At 42.0% G+C, this 23,520-nt stretch overlaps 1 protein-coding gene across 10 annotated transcripts in view; it reads left to right on the forward strand.

The window, feature by feature from the left end:
* The window catches only part of PLCB4 (phospholipase C beta 4), a 426,835-nt gene that overhangs the window by 67,643 nt on the left and 335,672 nt on the right, over nt 1-23,520 (forward strand). Inside the window, exon 1 of one of the 10 annotated variants that reach the window (XM_047852991.1) lies at nt 11,931-11,954. The exons of the other annotated variants lie outside the window; for them this stretch is intronic. The gene's annotated coding sequence lies outside the window, so the exon portion shown is untranslated. Of the gene's footprint in view, nt 1-11,930; nt 11,955-23,520 lie in introns of those variants that run through there. 10 annotated transcript variants of the gene reach the window in all.

The following is a 23,520-nucleotide window of genomic DNA, read 5'->3' on the forward strand; positions in this document are numbered from 1 at the left end:
TTTTTTTTTTTTCAGGTCTGAAAAAAGTCTAAGAATAGTGAATTGTATTACAAAAGAAGCATTCAGTTTTGGGAGAAAACCATTTTATTGTTTTTAGCTTGCCTGAGGATAAGTTGTTTTCTATTCCAGCAAAATAAAATAGAATTTGTTATTTCAGGTGGAAATTTTTAAATTTGCTGTCACCTTCCATGGGTTTTCTTTCAGGTGACATTGTATGTAATATTAATGCTAGCAATATTGGCCCACATTGGCCTGGCATCTCCTCTGTGCCAGATCCTGGATTACCTCACTTGAAAGCTAGACAGGGAGGTTGTTTTCCGCAAGAGAAGGTGGAAATTTTAACACCGAGGCGCTAGAGGTTCAGCGGCTCTGGCGCTTTTCAGAAATCATAGGTAGAAGTAGAAGGCCTGTGTTGGAGCAGTACTTAAACTCCAGAGCACACCTGAATCACCTGCTTTTTAACCCAAATGTTAAAATGCAGATTCTGATTCATCAGGTTTGGGTGGAGCCTGAGACTCTTCCTTTCTAACAAGCTCCCAGGGAAAGTGGATGCTGCTGGGCCATTGACCTTGAGTAGTGAGGTGTTCAAAGACGTTGGCACAGAGTCTGGTGTTTACGGGTGGGCAGAGCGGGATCCAGAGGAGTCAGCAGCCCAGCTCTGCCAGCCACAAGAGCCCGCTGGCGGCTGAGGTTGGGAGCTGCCTGATTTCCAGGTCTGTTCTTTCTGTACATGGGTCTCCATGTTGCACATTCAGGGAGAGCCACCCTTGTGATGAGATTACAGATTAGATTTTCTTCTTTTTACCTGTCTGCTGAGTTTTTAGCCGTGATCATGTATAATCAGAAAAAAAATGAATAAATTTATTTTTTTACCTAGGATAGTCCCATTCCCCAAATCTCTTGATGGTTGTCCTCAGGCATCTTTTGCTTTATCAGATCCCTTTAATAGTAGGTTTGAGTACCTATCTTTGAAGTAGGTTTTTGAGTGGGGTTATTAGAATAAACCTACTTTGGGGGCTCTACCCATAGCACCCTGCGCACTTTAAAAAAAATTGTAAAATACAAATAAAACGAAATTTACCATTTAGCCATTTTTAATGTACAGTTCAGTGGCACTAAGTATATTCACGCGTTGTGCAACCATCCCTACCATCCATCTCCAGAACCTTTACATTTGCAAAACTGAAACTCTGTACCTGTGAAATAATTAGTCCCCATTTCCCCCTCTCTCCAGCCCCTGGCAACTACCATTCTATTTTCTGTCTCTACAAAGTTGGTTACTCTAGGTTTCTCATGTAAGTGGAATCATACAGTATTAGTCATTTTGTGGCTGACCTATTTCACTTGGCATGGTGTCCTCAAGGTTCGTCCACATTGTAGTCTGTCAGAATTTCCTTCCTTTTTAAGGCTGCATAAAATTGCATTGTGTGTCTGTACCATATTTGGTTTATCCATTTATCCATTGATGCACATGTGGGTTAAGAAGGAATCCGTGTACAAATACTCCAGCTCCCTTGCCTCTTGAATGGGATAACTGGAGAATGTGTCTATATCATCTTCCAGAGTTCCCCATGGGGTTAGACCCCAGTTGCCCACAATGATAACTTGCTTGATGTCATACCCTGTACTGGCTTTCCTGTGTCATTTCTCCATTCTACTACTGGCTTCCTGTGGTCACCTCCCCAAATAAACTACTCGTTCTCAAATCCTTGATTTAAGGTATGCCTAAGAAGGAACCCAAACTGGACAATGTGGAGAAGGCACCCTGTGACTACCTCTTTATACCTAGAAATATTGAGTTGGTGGAAAGCCACACAGTTTTGGGTATTTGACGTAGATTCTTAGTTGTATATGTTTGCTTTCTCACACCTTCCTGCTAGAGGTTCCAGAAGAAAATCGAACCTGTTCATGCCAGCATTTGAACCTTGTTGTAGTCACATCTTAAACATGAAATATATTTTTCAAAGCTCCCTTTTTGCCTCTTTACTATCTTAACAACATAGTCTCTTAATTTAATTGCCATACATGGAGCTAGATCCCAAAGAAAGAAGAAAAAGATTTCTTGTTGGTTAAGATAGTCCTTTTCTATATATAGATACTTGTTTCTTGCTTTTACTACCATGTTTAGCCTCTGGGACTCTTCTTGGTTGTATCTAGTTTGTTGTTTTTGGCTCATTTTGACATTCTCTGTGTATTGTATTTTTAATATTAAATTGTGTATTTAGCAACAAGCTTGAAAACAGATTAACTTTCTTGTACCAGAAATTGCTGCTCAGAATGAAAATGCAGCCAGAGGTCTAAGCTAGAGCTTTGCTTCAGTGTCTTTGGGGAGCCCGACTTCTAGCCAGGTGTGAACTTTCTCTGATGTTGGGAGCTGTTAATGTCGTACCTCGTTGGTGCATTTGAGGACCAACCCTACTTAGGGCTGCTGCTGAAGAACCACAGAGTGAGTCCTAGGCTTGCCATGACAAAAAGAAAAAGGGTAGGTCTCTGAAGATTGCAGTTCACCAGCACCACCTCAAACCAGTGATGAATCTTCACCCATCTAGGTGACAACTCAGTAGATTTGGTGGGAGGAGGATGCATACGTACTTTGGAATGTCTGCTTACATCTTCCCGTCTCGAGTTTAAAAGATAATTACCTTAACTGATGTGCTATCTAGCCAGTTTACAGCAAATGAATAACTTTCAAAGTAGAAAGCAGTTTCCGCCATACAAAATAGTCAGTAATGTCACCACAAGTGTTTCCTCCTTACAGTAGTTGAAAGAGTATCTATCACAGCAGATGTTTCTTGTGTTTGAATTGTTTTCCCATCAAACCTGTGAATGATGTTTGCAAGTTATTGTTTAGTTCTCTAGGTCAGGAGCAAACTAAGCTGGTCTCACATGTTGGAGGTCGGAAATCTTTGTTGATTTTGCACCAGGGCCACTATCCGGAAAGAAATAATCTTTTTCTTAGTAGGATCAATTGCAGTTGTGATCAGGTCAGCAAGAAATTAACATAAAAGCCAGGCAAAGCAAATTTCGCCCTTGTTTCTCTGTGTTAACACAGAACATCGTATTCATTATGCCTGTCGAAATACAGGAGGGCTAAATTAGACTGAAAAATAAAGTCATCTCTTCTTTGTGAAGGGAGTCTCTAAGGGTTTCCTGGGAAGGAAGCTCATCTTTTCTAAGCCTCTTGCCTTTCCTTCAACTGTGGGCCTCCTGGCCAGCACACAGTGTCCTGTGGAATTACATTAAATTAGAGGACACTCAGGGGTGGTACTAGTTGCATGTCTTGATATCTCTTCATGGCTCAAGGAGCAATCAGTAACATTATCTACTGTGAGTCAGGTCTGCTTTGTGCTGGTGATACCTGAAAGTGATCAGTTCCTTCTACTTGTCTGATAATCTCCCTATCCGTCTATTGACCAGTCATTTGATTTATAAACCCATTGACTAACTGATCTATGAATGTGATTCCCTCCTCCCTCCCTTTCATTTGGTTCTCTCTTATTCCAAACAAAAATCCAAAGTAAACTAAGAGGCAGCCTCCTGGAAGTTGAGCTCTGGATTCTAATCTTACCTCCTGTCCTCTGTAATAAGATATTGCCTAATCTCTGAGACCTGTAACTTCCTCACCTATTGAATGAAGGGACTAGATCTGCTCCTTATGATGCAGGCACTGGTTAAAGGCCTGCTTAGCCTCTGGATCAGAGTGCCTCCTTTAGATCCCTGCTGTACGTTCCTGTCAGTGCGACCTTAGGCAACTTACTTAACCTCACTATGCCTCAGTTTCCTCATCTGTGAAATTAGGATTATAATTGTACCTACCGGCTGTTTGGAAGATCAGATGACACAATATATGTAAATTACCTAGAACAGTGTGTGGTGGATATTAAATGTTCAATAAATGTTAACACTGTTAGTACTGTCATCATCTATCTTGTCTGCCCACAATAGATGCTGGACCTCCTTTCCTCTAGCCCAGTTACCTTCCTTGCCCATCTTCATAAAGCTCACAGTCTAGTGTTGAGACAAGGATGATTACCTGGCAAAGATAGAGGAGGAAAATGATGCATAACTGAGTATCAAAGGACCAGAATGGTTTGTCAGGGAGAAAAGGGCCATTGTAAGCAGAGGGAAGTGTGTTAGGAGGCAGGAAAGAGCTCTGCATGCTTGGTCTACAGCAGTTAATGTGTTGTGGCTGGTGCCTAGGATGCTTGTGAGGTGATTGGGTGATGGCGGGAAATGTGATCCTGCACCTCTGCTCTGTGCCACCCAGCTGAGTGACACACAGTCCCATCAGAGACATTGGCTTCCCACCATGGTGATTCTGCTCCCTGTGGGGTAGGGCAGCATTGATTCTCCAGGAGATGGGATCTGAATCTTGGATAGGCTGGGAGGGACTCCTGTGCATTGTAAAATCCTTCCCATTCCCCTCTTGAGGTGCATGTTTCTGCCTTCATATTGATGCTTAATCTTAGGGCTCACGTAGCCACTGGCCACACTTTGGGGGATAAAGTGCCCCAGGTTTTATACTTAGGATGAATAGCTGAGCAGCTCATAGAGCCTCATCCATGTTGGGTATTGAGAGGCCTCAGGCCTGGGTTTGTGTCTAACCAGTGATGGGAGCATCAAAGCCTGTTTTCTTTTACTACCTCACCTTTCTTTATCTGTGGGATGGGAGAGGTGCTTCAGAGTTCTTATGGGCCTTTTTGGCAGTCTGGTGAAGACTCCATCGGCCCTTTCTCTAAATAGCTTTTTAAATGCATAAAACAAAATACCTGGAACTACAAAGGAAACCATTATATTTGAAATACAGATGTAAAAATAGTAAATAAATGTGTGGCATGATAATATATGTACATCTTATTAACACTTTAAATGAACAGTTACTATTGTAACTTGGAATTATTGGTGAGTACAATTATATTTTGCAAGATCTGCAATAATTTGATATGATAAAGTATCTGGAATTTCTGTCAAAAACCAAATCACAAGTACAATCAATACTGTGATTTGTGATGTATATTTTTGTTTGTTTATTTTACAGAGAGAGAGTGAGCAGGGCGGGAGAGGAGCGGGGAGAAGGGCGGGGTGGGGGGGGCGGGGAATGAATCCCAAGCAGGTTCCATGCTCAGTGCTGTCCCCGATGCAAGGTTCAATCCCATGACCCTGGGATCATGACCTGAGCTGAAATCAAGAGATGGACACTCAACCCACTGAGCTACCCAGGCACCCCAATTTATATTTTTAATCACAGGAAATGCCACATTTCAGTTAGAGCTTAGTGAAAATACCCATGTAATTGTTTTTTCCTATCCCAGTTTATGGCACATTGGATTTTATCTATGAACCTCTCTGGTGGTCATGGAACTCAGGTTAGTAGCCTTTGGACTAGATATCTTCTAGGATGGTTCTTTTGCTGTTCTATTTTTATCAAATTAGGTAACAGGTCTCATAATACTAAAAGATTTCCAAACAAATGAGTAAAAATTTAAATCCCCATAGAATCGTGAGGCTCATGGCACTGGTTATGAGAAAAACCAAGGTGCTCAGTGAGTATGGGAGTCCCTTTTAAGGTATTTACTGATATCTGGTTCAAGAGTACTAGTACCCAGTTTTCAAGGTCCTCAAGAAGAACAACTATAGAGGTATAAGTTATGTACAGTTGATCTCATTGTTCCCAGTGGTTATGTTCTATAAAGCCTCCATGAACACACTGGGTTAGTGAACCCTGAGCCATTGCTCCTATTGGAAATACAGGGATAGGTTCCTCTGAACCTCTGGTCACAACATTTACATCAACTCATCAATATATAATCTTGTTTCATGAATGTTTCTTTTTTTTTTTTAATCTTATTTAATGTGTATTGTTGATTCATTCCCATTGAACTCACAGCCAACAGCACTATGACTCATGCCCGAATGATGCTTATCTAACACATGTATTTGCTCTGCAAGGCACATCACAGCCTTCTTGTGCTTAGGAACATTACATAGCACTTCAGCGCTATGCTGGGGGGCCCTTATTTTAAACAGTGAAATAACTAACAAAAATCACAAACTTGTGGTAAATGTGGCACTAAATAGATTGTGAAAAGGGTGCTTGTTTACAGCATGAGAGCTGAAACCAGAAGGCAGAGCCTTGTACGACATCAGCTGGTATTGTGTGCATGGGAGCTGACATTTTTGTCTCTCTGTGCATGTCTAGCAAAGACCACCGAAGTGATGCCTGTATTGCTTTTGTAGTCACAGATAAATTTTGGTGAGTAGGTGAATTTGCAAATATTGAGGATTGACTGTATAGGCGAGTATTTCTCTATGGACCTGAGGTCTGGTTGTGACACTGCCATTCTTTGTGTTTGACTTTGGTTGAGTTGTTCATTGCTTTGGGTCTCTGTTTTCTTATTCATAGAACATGAATGTTGGGATATATTAGTAGCAGTGGATTTTTTTTAAATAGCAGAAGTAGCTTTTATTCATGTGAAAACCCAAGGTATAAAGCAGTAGTCTCCTCCCTGCCACTCCTGCATCTCCTGCCATCCCTCAGTTTTACCAAGAACTTATGGAAAACCATTGAGCTAGTTTCCAATGCCATTTTCCTGGTAGGTTATGTTTGATTCATTTGACCAGTATTTATTGAGCCAAACAGAATTGTAGGTGCTGTTCTTGTACCAGATTCCCCCAAAATGTTGCTTAGAACTGTTTGAAAGTGGCCTACAGATACTTTTTATTTGTAGTTTTTATTAAAAGGATTTTCATATTCTGAACTCTCTCTGAAGATTGAGTGGCCCAGATTCATCTTGCAACCTCATTGTTGTTTTCTACATGTCAGATTCATTTAGGAGCTCACCCAGGCTTAGTTTATCCTGGTCTGGGCATCCTTTATTTATGACATTGGGGCCAGGAAGCACCTCCTAAATGGTCCTGTCTGAAGGCACCCACCTATAATATAAACCCATTCAGATGGATACTCAGTATTTTCCCGGGCATCCCTGCCATTTTGGGGGTTATGTTTATTGCTCTACTTTAGGGTTGTCATGTGGAGATGACTTTCTCCTCTAGAGAATGCATTTTTATAATACACATGGGTAAAAATAGTAAAATAATAAATTATATGCATTAGAACACTCGATGTAAATTACTCGTTTAACTAAAGCACATTATTATTTTACATATGAGAATTGGTAGGTGACTTTACATTCCAATTTCAGTGCATGAAAACCTAAAGCATGATTTGTTAGGATTGTACTTAGTTCTTCAAAGGAGGTTCATTCCCCTAAGAAGAAAACTGGGAAGAAGGGATTTGACAATAGATTTGGATGTTTGTTTTAATTCAGTGAGTGTCTTTTCATCATGGAATCTTCAAAATTATCCAAACAACTGCATCTAATCTTTAGTGAGGGAATCTTTCATCATTGGTATTTCTGTCCTTCAGGGAAAAATAGGGATTTTTCTCTGACATGCCTTTTCCATTAGGAAATATGAGATTGAATGATTTCTACTTCTGTACTAAGAGCTGGCCTAAGGAAGTCATGAAGATGTGTGGTAGCTTCAGTTGTAATTTGGTATGGATTGTTTCATATCTATAATCTCTGTGTTTTAATCTGTTGATGTTTAGTTTAAGAGGTCTGGGTAAAAGAACATGATCTATAAGGAAACCCTGTTCCAACTGTGATAGACTATTACCTTGGTGGCTCCAGTGGACTCTGCCTCCCATCACTCATGCCTTTATGTATTCTTATTGACTCTAGACTGGGCCAGAATGCTTTGGTCAATGGGATATTAGCAAGCATGATACAGAGGCTTGATAAGCATATTAGGGCTTGTCCTCTGGGAATGCTCCTTCTTAGGAGCCAACCTTGGTTCTTTTTTTTTTTTTTTTAATTTTTAATGTTTATTTATTTTTGAGAGAGAGAGAGAGAGACAGAGCACAAGAGCGGGAGGGGCAGGGAGAGAGGGTGACACAGAATCCAAAGCAGGCTCCAGGCTCTGAGCTGTCAGTACAGAGCCCGGCACGGAGCTTGAACCCATGAACTGTGAGATCACTACCTGAGCCGAAGTTGGATGCTTAACTGACTGAGCCACCCAGGTGCACCAACCTTGGTTCTTTATAAAAGCTTAGACTAGATCAGCCATGTGGAGAAAGACCCCAAAGGATGTGAGGCCATCTTGAATGTTCTAGCCCCAGTCAAGGTCCCAGCTGAATGTAGCCTATTGAGTGACCTCAGTTATACCACATGGAATAGAATCACCCATGAGCCCAGCCAACCCAGTGAATTGTGAGAAATAATAAATGATCATTGCTTTTGTCACTAAGTCTTACAGTAGTTAGTTACACAGCAGTAGACAACTGAAACCATGCCTTACTTCAAAAGGTCTGTGAGAAAAAGGAATGTTCTGTAAAGATACCCTTGTGCATGTTTTGGTTCATGGAAAACTGCATCTCATACTGCCATAATACCATTGAAAGCACAGGCAGGAAGAGTGGGAGAGAGAGCGTGTGTATGCAGATTGGGGGTCATTGCTTCTGTCTTTGCAACTGATTGTCATGCATGCAGTATTTTATTTTCATAGAGGAATTACCTAAGAAAGGTATCTTGAGAAGTAATTGTTCTTTTATTTGTTCAGGTCATGGAAGATACAGATAAATATAAAGAAAAGAACAGTTACCCAGAATCTTACCACCTAGAGGCCAACTTTGGCAAGTTTTTGCATTGTAAAGATAGCATAATAAAAAAAACTTTACTTGATTCTTCTTTGAAAGCCTAGTGTAAAAATTAGTAAATCAGAGCTAATTGTGAGTGTAGACTCTCTGACACTCTTATGAAAGTGGTTCTTTTTTAAAATTTATTTATTTATTTTTTTATTTTAGAGAGAGACAGCATGAACAGGGGAGAGGGACAGAGGGAGGTAGAGAGAAAGAGAGAGGGAGAGGGAGAGGGAGAGGGAGAGGGAGAGGGAGGGAGGGAGGGAGGGAGAGAGAGAGAGAGAGAGAGAGAGAAGAAAGGAAGGAAGGAAGAAAAAAGAATTCTAAGTAGGCTCCACACTCAGCATGGAGCTCAGTGTGGGGCTCAACATGGGCTCAATCCCATGACCCTGGAATTATGACCTGAGCCAAAATCCAGAGTCGGACGCTCAACCAACCTAGCCACCCAGGTGCCCCAAAGTGGTTCTACACGTGTACACAGATATACAGGTTCTTGTGCTGGATTGATGGTTCATGATGTCTCACCACCCCACTGTATCGTCCATACTACTATCAGATTCTGACTTAGTTCTGCCTACACAACAGTTCTAGACTGCCTCTAGGATGTGGTTCTCAAGAAGGGTGACTTTTCTCCTGAGAAACATCTGGCCATGTCTGGAGAATTACTGACTGTATTAGGGGTGTGAGGTGCTGCTCTTACCTAGTGAAAGGAAGCCAAGGATCCTGCCAGACATCCTACAGTGCACAGACCGCCCCCCCCCCCCCCAATAAAGAATTATCCAGCTCAAAATGTCAGTAAGTGCTATGGTTGAGAAACCTGGCTCTGGGGTAAGGCCCAAGCTCTTGGCTGTTTTGCCCTTACTGACCTTGCATTTCTGACTTCAGACCTCAGACCTCTCATGCGTTTTCCATATGCAGTTTGAAACAGCCTCCCGTTTCCTTATTGTCTCATCTTTGTGGCTCTTTGCTTATGCTATGCCTGTAGTCTGGAAAACACTTTGCCCTGAGGTAATTATTTTCTGTGTATTTTATCATTGTGCCTGTACCTACTTCCACTTTTCTAATTATACTGAGTGGCAGTTACTTCTTCAGATCTGTTTTCCCTATAAGCTGGGAGTTAGGGTGAGCTTAGGACCCAGCCACCTGGCTAGTAAATATTTGAGTAAACAAATGGATGTTTGAATAAGACCAGGGAAGAAGGAGCTGAAGCTGCCTGTTTCGGTAGCATTGCTTGACCTACTCTCAGTGAGTTTTCTTTGCCATTGGGTGATTCCTAACTGCAAAGGCACTGCAGACACCAGTTCTCCCTGCTGCACACAATTTTGATGCCCCTGTACTTCCTGGTGTTCTGGTGCTCCTGAGCCCTGTACCTGGCATCAATGTCTGGTTCCAGGTAGGCTTGAAAGAGTAGAGAGGCAGCCTCAGGCAGGTGAGAAGTGGAGAGATGAAGCTTTGTGCTCCAGATGTCCCCCTGTAAGGACCAGGTTGGGGGGGGGGGGGCGGTTGAGAATTGAAGCACTCATTCAAGACACTGTCTTTTGCCTCAAGCCACATTAACATTAACTTAGTATAACATAGGTCACTTGTTCTGCACTGTTGTGCACATCACTGTCACCTAGGCAGGTTAAAAAACACTGTTGTTGGGGGTACCTGGGTGGCTCTGTTGGTTAAGCATCTGACTTCAGCTTAGGTCATGATCTCATGGTTTGTGAGTTTGAGCCCTGCATTGGGCTCTGCACTGGTGGTGTGGAGTCTGCTTGGGATTCTCCCTCTCTCTCTCAATCTCTCTCTCTCTCTTTCTCTCTCTGCCACTTCCTGTAACTTTCTCTCTCTCTCTCTCTCTCTCTCTCTCTCTCTCTCTCTCAAAAGAAATGTTGTTGGTTGTCCAGCCCCTAGTGATGTTGATGTAATTAGCCTTGGATATGCCCTGGGCTTCAGAACTTTAAAAAATTTCCCAGGTAATTTTATTATGCACCCAACTTTGAGAACCACTGATGAAGACAATTAGGTCCATTATAATTACTTGTGCTGACATTTCCAAAGTCCTGTAATAGTTTACTTCTTGGTAATTTTATATTTCTTAACAATTTTGCATTTCAGTATAAATAATAAATTAGTACTTATAACTTTGTTGAAATTTGTAACTGCTATATGGTAATTTAATATCTTGCTTTTTAGTGACATTGTATAGCCTTGTTTTCTTCCTTCTTCCTCCCTCTTGACCTTGAAACTCAGATGAAATATCATAGAGAAGCAGTTGCCATTCTTCATGTTGGAGGAAACTGGAAGGAAGCCATGTTTTTGATAGTTTGCCCACAACGATACAAATTTAGAACTTTTCTCTTGGTTCTTGCTGTGCTTCTCCTGTTTCCAAGATGCACATACTTTGAATTCTTTGTGCCCAAGAGAAAAAGTAGCAAGAGTGTCCACAGTCCCAGATAGTCCTTTCAAGAGGTTCATGGTTACTTCCAGGTTTTTCATTTCATTACAGATGTAATAGTATATTTGTTATGAATATGTTGGTTAAGAAAGAGAAGTAAACGAGGTTTTGAATACCTTCTTACCATGTTCCCTTCCCATGTCCTCTGCTTCCTCCCCCATTCCTTCCACAAGCTTTTTGTTTGCTTGTCCTATGTTTCCAGATAGTTCTGAGATGAGGTCTTGGTCACCAGTCAGAATGGCCTTGCTCATGACTGGTGGTTGGAATGACTTTTGCCATTATTTTAAATATGGAGGCTAGGAACATGGGCCTCATTCATTCCATGGCACTGCATGTCCAGCACTGAATTTTTGTTTTGTTTTGTTTTGTTTTGTTTTTGTTTTGATAACCAGTTTGTGAAAGTTCAGGATCCAGTGACTTCTGCCACTGATTAAGTAAGCTCTGCTCTAGGATGGACATGCTGGGCTGAGGCAATAGCTCTCAAGAGAGGGATCCAATCATTCGGAGCCACAGAATTTTAGGTCACTATATTCTGTTTCGTTTCAAGAGGGAATGTGGGGGCAAGAAGACATTGTCAAGATGATATAGATAGCACAGCCATCCCATTCCTGTTTTTCTGTTTAATAAAACTAAAGCTGAGAGCCATTTCTTAATTCAACAGTTGATTATTGTGTGTGGAATGCCCTAGGTCTGTCTCCCTCTCGTGGAGGTGCCGCTGGGTGTAGGGAATGAGGAAGTGAAATGATTTGCCCGAGGAGACACATGAAGTTACAGCAGGAGCAGAACTACAAAGCCAGTCCCTATTTATTTTCTGAGGTATTACTTTATAAAAAATTTCCAGTCTTGATGTTTTTGTAGGTGTATCCTATAATAGACATTTATACACGATTTATGAGTTTGACAATAATTGATTATACGTATGCTGTCAAATCTAGGAAATTTGATTTAAAATAGGTATCTAATAGCCACTTGGTTGATAGATTAAATTCTTAGTTTCTGAAAGTTATTTTCTTTATGATGACGCAAAATTCCTTTGGCTTTTTGTGAAAATACTCCAAAGAATGGAATTTAGTGTCCATTCAAGTAATGGGCCTCATTATTTATATCCCTTTTACTGCTGCAAATCCTTAGCAAACTTTAAAATTGGACAAGAAACTTAAAGGACTTTATCTGAGTTCATTTGACAGATGAGGATATTGGAGGCCTGGGAAGGTGGTTATTTCCGAGGTTCACAGAGCTAGTTCAAAGCCAAGTCGGAGACTTGCAAGTCATGTTTTTTACTTCAAGTTCAGTATGTTTTTTTCTTTGGTGCAGAGTAAAGTAGGCAGAGTCTGTATCGCACACATGCACGTGCGCATAACTCTTACACGTTCTTTGTGGCGAGTCTGTTCCAAGAGGGGTGGGTTATGACTCACGCATTGTCTTAGGTGCTTCCCCCAAAGCTGGCCTGAGACAGGGATTGGAGCGCAAGTAGCAGTCTCCGGAGGTAGTCCCTGGAGGCAGGAGTGGGGGAGTGGGGCAGTGAGATAAGGAAGGAAATGCAGCCAGTGTCGGATGTGCTGACAGGCTGATTCCACTGAAGGCAACTAAGAAGACTGCTGTTTGCTGGAGACTGTAGAATATACTTCACAGTAGTCCTCTGGAGGGGGTGGGGGGGGGAGGATCTGGGCTATTTATTTACCAATTCTTATGTCACACTCTGCGGGTTATTCCTGGAGGTCTTAACTCCCAGCCACTTCCTGCTGTAAGGTCTCTTTGATGTGCCTGGGGACTAACACACACGGAATGTAGAGAGGTGACTCCTGCATGCCCAGAAAGAAATGGGAATGGATGTAAGTGGAGCATTTGCACATGCCATGTGATTCTATCAAACACCATGTCTTGGCTCTTTGTTCTTTCCATCTATACTCCTAGTGCTGTAGTCTGGGAAGGATGGGGCTGAGAAGTAAGTACCGATGAGGATTCTGGCTGTGTTGGCTTTACTGTTTGCCCTTCCAGGTCCACTCTCCATTTTCTCTGGCCTGCTGTTGTCCCTCAGGGGGAATGTCGTGTGCTGCCTTGGTGGGTTACCCTGCCCTCTGGCTTCTGGTCGCATTCATGCAGCTGGTGGCTGTTGCGGGAGATTGGAGGGTGAGGACCATGAGGTTGGCCTGTTCATTCCTCCAGGTCTCTTCTTGCCATTGGGCTGATGGCTGTCTCTATGGCCCTTCTGGAAGCCACAGTCCGTCAGATGGCCCTCTCTTATAGTTCCTCTACTTTCTCTGGGTCCCTATAGCTCTGTCCTCATACCCCTTCAGGCTTAGGGCACTTCACATTCCCTGGTTGTCTTCCCTCCACCCCACCCTCAAATAATCCCTTATTAAATGCCATCAGTTGTGTCCTGTGAGTGTTCCATCTGTTTCCAGCTAGGACCCTGACTGAGATACCATCTTTGAAGACTTTGCTCTCTAGACAGAATTGGATGAGATGAAACAGCCAGAGATGTTATGAAGATATAACATAATGAAGTGTAAATTGTACTTGAGCCCTAAGGACACTCAGCATGTAGGATGCATTAACAAAAGAAGGGGTACTTATTAAAGAAGACATTTTTGGAGGGGTGCCTTAGGTTGTAATTAATCATCTTTTTTTTTGTCTGCTCTATGGGTAGCTCTGTTTGAGTAGTGAATTGAAAATTAGAAGTTCTACCTTATTATGACCATGTGTGCAGTTAATTATAATGTATTTGACTCTATAAGGTGGAATAATATGTAATTCACACAAACAGAAGGGTGAAATGGATCTGTCCATCTGGAAATTTCAGAATTCTCTCATGTATTCTGATTTTAAATAAGTACATCTTTCCCTCTTAATTCCTTATATTTCTTATCCCTCTAATGGGTTATAATCCATTTTTTGGAGAGTTTTTAAAAAACCTCATGTGAAAGGCATTTCAGGCTGCTTCGAATAAGGCACTATAATGGCAGAAAGCACTCACTCCGTACATATTTACATAGGGCCCCTTGTGATTTAGGCACTTTGCTAAGCACCATGGAGTTAATAATGAATAGTATTTGATCACCGCTTTCAAGGAAATCACAATGTAGTTGGAAAAATAGAAGTTCAACCAAATAATTATGATAACTATTTTAAGTATTATAGGCATATCAGAAGATTGTGTGTACCTAAATGAGGGTGTAGTTGAGTCAGGCAGGAAAAGGCAGAGAGGTTGGTGAGTGTTGGATAATGCTTCATAGAGCAGGTGACATTGAGCTGGGTCTTAAAGGATGATAGTGGGCTTACCAGGGAGAGAAGGGGAGGAATGGTATGAAAAGAGGTGTGAAATTTCCTGGTGGGTTGGAGAATTAGTGATGCATAGGATTATTTGGCCAAGTGCTGGTGGCCTTTGGAGAGGTGCCTGGACTCGAGGCCAAGGGACAGAATAGTTATCTAATCCTTACCACTCATCACTTAAAATAATAGACAGCACATACGTTTTAAAAACATAAGGAATGAAGGCAAAACAAAACAAAAATAATGACTTTAAGAACCTTAACATATTGCTAGACCTCAAGGAGCACATGTTCTAAATACGGAGCAATGCGTGTTTTTAATTTGCGAGTGTCTCAGAGTCAGGGGACAGACCCATTGATACCTTCTCTCAGTATGTGCCTTTACTCAGATTTGTAGGCACTTACACCAAATTTATCACTATAGACTCTCCTTGCATCGCTTTAGAATTACCTGAAATATGGAAATATGATGGGTTATTTGGAAATATCATGGATTACCTTTTCAATTACTAATGATTATATTACCATCTGTAGTCTACAGTCACCTGTTCAGTAGAACATATCTGACACCTTTATTTACCGTAAGAGATACTTGAACCTTATTCCTTCTAATTATTCTAGTCTCTAAAATTTTAGGAGTAAGTAAACTTGATACCCTAAGGCAGATAGTTGGTGAAGACTTACCAGTTCTACACAATGAATTTCTGAGTGCTGCTTACTAAGTCAGACACAGATCAACAAGAATTCCTTTGCAGAGCATGAGCAAAATGGTGACTAAAATACATGGGTGTGAGGGTAGAAACCTTTGTGGATAGAAATCCTTTAAACTGGTTATGTTAAAGGTCATTTTATTGTCAAGAAATTGAGCTTCATGAATTACAAAGAGAGGAACAAAGTCCAGTGAAGTGTCAGGAATGCAGGTGGGAAGGTCCAGAATGAAGCTTGATCTCCCTGTCAGACAGGGGCTGTGTCTCTGCTTTTCTTTGTATATCTGCTTTACTCTTTCTTACTCTTACTCGCTACCTTGCTGTATATCTGTTTTAGTTATCTCTTGCTTTGTAACAATTACGCCTGAACTTACTGGCTTCAAACAACAACCACTGTTTGGTATCCCTCAGAAGTCTGGGCTGAATGGGCTCTCCTGAGCAGTTCTTCTGCTTTGTGTGGTATTGGATGGGGCTGCAGTTATCCAAGGGCTCAGATGAACTGGAATCCTCAGGGTGACTCTCTCCCAGGGCAGGCAGAGGATGTTGGCTCTAGGATGGGAGTTCAGCCAGCATGCCAGCTGGAGTACCTCAGTTCTCTTCTGTGTAGTGCAAGCCAGTGGGGCTTGGGCTTCCCACAGCATGGAGGCTGGCTCTGAGGAAGGAGTGTTACAAATGTGCAAAAGCAGAAATTGCCAGGGCCCTTAAGGCCAGGCCGCAGAAATCCCAGCTGACTGCTCCCACTGCATTCTATTGGTCAAAGCAGTCATGGGGCCAGCTTCCCGGAGAGGGGAAATAGACTTGACCTGTAAATGGGAAGAGTGACAATTTACACTCAGGGTTTTTGTTTGTTTGTATGTTTTTGTTTTTCACATAGTTCAACATGACTAACATGTCCCTCCACTCTCACTATTCATGGAAACTTTTTAGTTCCATGTTTATCATCATTTGGCTGTAGTGTCATCTGTGTCTTAAGAACTCCCAAGTTCAAATGCTCTAAAGTTCACATGCTCCAAGAAAACATTCATATTGGTTGTTAGTGGTCCAGTCATCTGAGAGGGCCAATGGCCTTATGTTACTAAGTCTTTTCTTTGAGGGACTGGGGGTGGGGGGTGGGTTTTCACTAAGGAACTGTGGTCAGAGTAGGCAGTGGCAGGTGAGTAGAGAACATTTGGACACCAAGAATTATTTTATTTTTTAACGTTTATTCATTTTTGAGAAAAAGAGAGAGACAGAGCATGAGTGGGGGAGGGGCAGAGAGACAGGGAGACAGAATCCAAAGGAGGCTCTAGGCTGAGCTGTCAGCACAGAGCCTGACACAGGGCTCAAACTCACGAATGGTGAGATCATTACCTGAGCCAAAGTCAGATGCTTAACTTACTGAGCCACCTAGGCATCCCATTGGACACCGAGGATTTGAAGGAAGTCTTGGGGACTGCTCATTTCTCTGAGGCTAGAGATTTCTTTCCGTGTTCCACAAAGCTTTATTTGACCTACCTCTGCCTTCTAACTTCTTGAGCCATTCTCTCCCTGCTTTGCTCCCCCTCCACCTTTTTTCTTTTTTTTTTTGAAGTTATTCCAGTACACCACTCTCCCTCCTGCCGTGGTGTCCTTCCATGTCCCCGTGACAAGAAGTCTGTCTTCTTTCCTCCCATCTGTCATTTAACGTTTAGTTTACTCTTCAGATCTCAGCTCAAGTATCACTTCCTCAGGGGAGCGTGGAACCCTTTGGATTAAGTCTCATCCTCTGTTCCATCTCTGTTTCCTTCGTTGCACTAATTCTAGTTTGTGATTTTATGCCTGTGTGGCTACTTGATCACCATCTGCCTCCCACTGTAGATGCCAGAAGGTAAAGGAATGTGTCTGTCTTCCTCAGGGCCACAGTGGCTGCACATGGCTCACATTAGGTCCTGGCAAGTTATTTGTTGTTTGCATGCATTAAAAATGGGAGGTGGTTACCTTGAAGAAGTAAGGATTAAAAAGGGAGAGAATCTTTATCTTGATGAGAGAAGTTAAGAGTAGCCTGTTTTGGGGACTAAAAGGATGTAATTTCTCAGGGAGTCCCCCTGCAGTAGTGATTTATGAGTCAGTGAAGCGCTGTCATTAAGAACATACTGGTGGAGGCTACATGGTAGTTTCTGAGATGCAGCAGGAATTCCTGCCCAGAAATAGACCCTACGTGTCTGATTACACGCCAGCTTCATTTTCTTTTTGCTTCTGCCACCACGTGGCCCTAGTTCTATACCCAGAGAGCTCAGTGATGGCCATATTTTGTGACTGGGACCAGAACTGCTCATTCCATTCCTATTTACTCTCCCATGAAGCCAGGATCTCATTTGATTATAAGTCAGAGATCGGTGAGATTATCACTTGGGATATGATGTGCCTATGAGCGTAATCTCCACAAGATAACCCCAGCCATACTTCTCGTCCAGTTCTTCGGGGGCACAGTATCTAAGAACAAGTTAGTAGAATGATCAACATGGCGGAAGAAAAACAGAGAGAGTAAGAAATAACAGACACTTTTAGTCAAAGATTCTGTCCTTTGAATTCTAGGGCTTTTCAATTCCCCACGTTCAGAGATTGAGATAAAGAGTAGGAGAATATTGTCTCAGCTAATTTATTTCACTCGAATAATTGAATTCAGTAAATACACATTGAACACTATGTATATGTATCAATAGAGGTGTGAAAACAGATACAAGTTGGTGTATGACCTTGAAGTTTACTCCTAGCCAGGAGATAGGGCATGTATCTGAGACATGAGGTCCTAATAAAAGGGTTGTGATAGGACCTGGATGGGGGCTGGATTAGTTAGGGGCATTTTTATAGAGGGGGGCAGAATTTGAGCTAGTGTCCACGGACGAGAAGATTTAAGAAAGGTTGCACAGAAAAGGGAGAGAGAGGGCATTATTGGCTGGGAAAATGCACGTGTGAAAGTTAAAAGTGCAAGAAGGAGGGGTGTTTGGGTGGCTCAGTTGGTTAAGTGTCTGACTTTGGCTCAGGTCATGATCTCGCAGTTTGTGAGTTCAAGCCCCACGTCAGGCTGTGTGCCGAGAGCTCAGAGCCTGGAACCTGCTTTGGATTCTGTGTCTCCCTTTCTCTGCACCCCCCCTTCAAATATATATTTTTTTAAAGTGCAAGAATGAGCAAGAATGTCTCTTCACACTCCAGAGGCAGTCGAATTCCTGTTGGTAGGGACCAGAGATCAGAGAACAGAGGAGTATGGCAAGATCTATAGCCATTGGGTGAGACCCTTAGAGGCCAGGGTGCAGGGATTGAACCCTTGTAGTCAGGGTAAGTCACATCATAAAACCTGTACTTTCGGAATATTATTTTGACGACAGCCAGCAGGGTGGTTTTGGTGAGAGAGAGCTTGGAACCAGCAAGGCTACCTGCAAGATCGTAGGGGTTGGCACCCGAGGGCTGGCAATAGGAACTGAGAGGGAGGGAAGTGCACAAAATAGGGTCAGAGGAAGAACTGGTAGAGTTTCATATCTGGATTCACAGTGGGGAAGACAAAAGAGGGAAGAAACAAAGGGACGCCAACCCTGAATGAATGGAACCAAGACCACAGCTGGGAGTAGATGGTCATGCTGAGGTTGAGTGGACCAGAGGAATGCAGTGGCCTGGAAGCTGGGGCAGGTAACTGTGGGTCAGTTGAAAGATAAAGACTGGAGATAGCAATTAGTGCATCATCAGACCTGTTGGAGTAAATAAACGCAGTGAACACAGATTTGGGCTTTGGGCATTTTAACTCAGAAAATATAAAACTTTACCTTCAAATACTGAAATCCAGTTCATCAGTAAATTGTTTGTTCTGAATTCAAAACATATCTCAAATAAAATCCGATTCTGTTCCCTTCATCACTACCTCTGGTGCCATCATCCTCCTCCTTCACCTGGATTGTGCCGTAGACTCCAAGCTGGTCTCCTTGCTTATGTCCTTGCCCACCTGCAGTCCATTCTCAAGACCGCAACCCAAGTAAGTGATCCTCTTAATAGAAGTCAGGTCCCGTTGCTCTGCTTCTAGCCTACAGTGGCTTCCTACATCATTCGAAGCATAGGCTACAGCCCTTATAATGGCCTTCAAGGCCTGGCATGACCCCTTCCATTTTATCTGTGACATCATCCATTACTACTCTCCCTTATCCACTCCATGCTGGCCACCCTTGCCAGCTGCCGTTCCTCACACACCCCCAGACACATCTCCCGCAGGACCTCTGTGCTCTCCCTTTGCCTGGGAAGCTCTTCTCCGTATCTGTAGGTCTGTAGGACATGTTCCCTTACTTCCTTCAAATCTTTGCTGACTGGGCCCTTCCTTTACCCTCCTGTTTAATGGGGACTCTGGTCCCCTTTCTCTACTTTTGCCTCTTTCCTCTGTAGGCTTCAGTATTTCCTGGTGTCCAGACTGTGTACTTATTTGGGTATTGTTGGTCTACCCCAGAATGGAAGTTGCATGGGAATAGGGATTTCTGTCCATATTGTTCACTGTGGCGTCCTCAGTGCTTGGTACCCAGTAATCCTTTGTTAAGTGAATGAACAAATTTTGCTAGCAGTTTCTGTTTTTGGATTTTGAGATTGGTTGTCAGTCACTTTTATCTCTATATCCAGGGATATCAATAAATGTTGACCAAGTGCATGGAACCAGAAATAGGAAATCTTAATGTTTTGCATTATCTAGTTTCAGAAATTTCCTCTGCTAGATGGGTTTTTTGAAAAGTGAAGGGGGGAGGGGTGTAGAAGAATAGTTTTGCTTCATTTAGCTGAGCTTCCACTTTAGGCTTCAGAAGTCACATGGCAGTTTGGCATTTCTTTCATTATTACTACAATTATTAATTGGATGCTATTTAAAAAGTTGGCCCTTAAATGCTCTGCTGATGTTTTAGGAGATTATGCTATACAGGGCGCAGAAATTGCTGGGGCTGACCGTATTCATGGCCAATTAAGGAACAGCATTGGCAAGAAGCTCAGGGTGGATTTGGTTGTGCCTTGTGGGAGTCCTGGTGGCAGTGGTTCGTGGTCTCTGGGAAGCAGCTGCCTGACCTCCCTTCTGCAAAGGGGATCTGGATTTGGTTACCTGGTTGGTGCTTTTTATTAAAGAAAGAGAGAGAGTAAAAAAAAACCTTGAGTGGTTTAAAGTTAGGGGGCGGTTAAAGAGAGAAAGGGAAGAATAAAGTAACGAAATGACTCTTTATTTGGGAGCACTTGCTTGAAAAGTGCCTCTGAAGTTCTCTTTTGGTTTATTTGATATCACTTTCATCTCTTCCCAGGGGATGCAGATGTCTTTTGAAAGAATGCATGCAGAAAAACAGGGTGTAGGAGGCAGAAATGAATTCTTGAAAGTTTAACAGGCTTCCAAAGGACAGAGCTGCTCCAAGAAGCTGGGCTGTTAACACATCTTTAATGTTGAGATTTGGGAGAATCCACTAGGGTGTTCCTTATTGCCACCATTGATTCAGTTTATGACAGAACTAAATGGCCAGGTTCTTATTTATATTTTTAGGTGGGACTATTTAAGAGTTCAGACAGTAGGGAAAATAGCACAAAGGAACTTGATAAACAGCAACAGCAGATTATGACTTTGCCTAACTTGAGGGTTAAAACAATCCATGGAAAATTGTTTTGGATATTTCTAGCTCGTGACAATACTGTACATCCCTTGTTTTCAAATATAGGGTCTATAAGGAGTCAAAAGAAAGTTCAAATAAAATGAAAGCCCAGAGAACAAGGCTGTATACACACACAGCCAAAAGATCATCCATGTGACATTCCCTAAGATTACTGAATGGTGTCAGTTGGCAGGATGTTTAAATCAATGGCAGAGCTATTTTCCAAGCTCTGCCTAAAAGTGCCAGAGGAATAGTGGGTATTTGGTCTGGAGTAGAAAGCCATGTGAGAAGAATCATCAGAGACAAGACTTTTTTATTGACTTCAAAGTTTCTTATCTGTGTCTGCATTAATTTCTGCCCCCATTGAAGAGGACAACTCATGGAGTAACAAAGCTCATGAACTTGGTGTCCAAGGTGAAAGTGAATGAGAAACAAAATATCTGGAGAGTTTTGTGATGGGAAGCAGGAGATCTGACCCAATGAAAGCTCTCTCCTGCATCTTCATTTGCTACATCAGAGAAGTCACATTCATTATATAGTGCAGTTCTTGGAATGAGTCCTTCACTTTCAACAAATGGGTTAATAAACTGTTTATCTTCAAAAAGTGAAAGTTACATCTTCAGATGTTCTGTGAGTAGGAAGAGAAAGGCACTACTGCATCCTCCTTTTTTTTTCTTCTGATTATTTATATTTTTGACAAATGCCTTCACTTCAAACAATGTGGGTCTGTATTAATTCTAGATTCATAGTGATCAGTCTTATCCAGCTGATGATGGTTATCAATGTTCTTTTTTACCTTCTTTCCTCAGCTATTGCCTAGTGTTTGTAATTATCTTTCCTTGATGTTGGGCAGAGGAGAGGATGAGAGAGGATACAGCAAAAATCAGCCTTTTGTATTCAGTGGCCCATCCTGCTTGTTCATTTCTCCACTCATGCATCCACACATGAGCCCATGCGATATTCATTGGCATTATATTGGGCTCTGGATCGAAGATGGAATAAGCTAGGATCTTTTCCATGAAGCAATCTAGATCCAGTGATAGGCATTTGTGTATTATCACATAAATTCTATTATGGTAGGGTCTTGCCATCTGTTCTTGGGTGTTTTGGCGAAATTTTCCAGGCAGAAGTGCTGTCTCCATTGATGCATGAAGGATGAATTGAAGTTAGCTGGATTAATTCTGTGTGTTTGGCCTAGGGTGTGGTGAAGAGATAAGGAGGAGTCTCTAGCAGAAGAAACTCCACCTTCTAGAGGTCATGTTTTATGTGAGGGTTGTGTTTCTGAAGTCTTTGTAAATTCAGAACTCTCATAATTCAAGAATAATCCTGGCAAAAGATGGTGGGTATTTCTGGTTATCAGCTAATGTGGCGCCACCCTGTGGCCACTCTGTAAACAGAGTTTAGTGTTCCCTAGGTCCAGCCAGCTTCGAAATGATAAATCTCCAAGAATGTTAATGTTTTGTGTGGATTTAACATTAATTCAAATTAATGAGAGACCATATGATTGCTATTATAGCATATTATTTCAAAGCTGCACGGTTCAAGTTCACATCAAATAACACCAAATTTGGAGACTTTCAGAGCACTGGCTCATGGCCCATGTGATGGAATTGAAAGTAGTTCATGGATAATATGTACACCTGAGAGTAGGGGTAAGAAAGAAAAGTGATAGAGGGGAGGAAGACATTATCAAAGGCTTGTGAACCATGATAGGGGAGCCTCTGAAGAATGTTCAATGGCAGGTCAGCATTAGGCTTTTGTTAAAGTTTGAATCATGAGAAAGTTGATATTAGACTAAGGATATATGGGTTTCAGATATTTTTGGAACATTCCCCTCATTTCTCATTAGACTTTGGATATAAACAATAAAAGCTTTCATGATTTCGAAGTGCCTTTAGGTTCTTGTTTTGTTTATTGTTTTGTTTTTGAAGTGTTCGTTAACTGTCTTGGAAGAGAACCATAAAATATGTGGCCTAATAACTAGCAAGAAGGGTGGATAGAAGCTCAGTCCAGATGTGGGATCTGAGACTGGGGTGGGGGGGATTTTCTTAGCACAGCACACTTGTGGTAAAATACGTTGGGGAAAACATGAATTAGATGAAGTTAAATACATTTATTTACTGTGGGACCACTTAGAGCCTTAAAGGCATTAATTGCGTGTTATGAACCGCTAATATAAATTTTAGGTACGCAGTGTATCCCAGACTTGTTTCATCACTAAAGAACTTTCGATCTGGAAACAGTCATTCAATTCCATCTGGTATCCAAAGAATGTGTATCAATTATCTACTGCCACAATAATGCTGTGTAACAAGGAACTACAAAATATAAAACCTCAGTAGAACACAATAGTAAAAATGCATTTAGCTTACACGTTGGGGGTTCAGCTAATCTCACATGTCTGTGGTCAGCTGTGGGTTGGGCATGTAGCTCCTCTGATATTAGCTGTCTTTGCTCCCATGTCTGGAGGCTCAGCTGGTTGTTGACTGATCTAGGATGGCTTTAGGGAGACTCAGATGACTCATCTCTGCTACATAGGTCTCTCATCATCAAGCACACTAGACTTAGCATGTTCTCCTGGCCATGACAAAGGAGCAAGAATGAGAAATAGCCCAGTAGTATATGCACTTTTCAAGCATTTGCTTGTATGATGTTTGCTGATATCTTGTTGACCAGAAAAGGTCACATGACCAGTCCCAGAGTGGGAGGGCACTACAAGGTTACATGGCAGAAGGTGTAGATACAGGAAGGGAGAATAATCACACTCTTTTGGCAATCAGACTACCTGAGAACC

This window comes from Prionailurus viverrinus, chromosome A3 (assembly GCF_022837055.1).
Source record: "Prionailurus viverrinus isolate Anna chromosome A3, UM_Priviv_1.0, whole genome shotgun sequence".
NCBI classification, from domain to species: domain Eukaryota; kingdom Metazoa; phylum Chordata; class Mammalia; order Carnivora; family Felidae; genus Prionailurus; species Prionailurus viverrinus.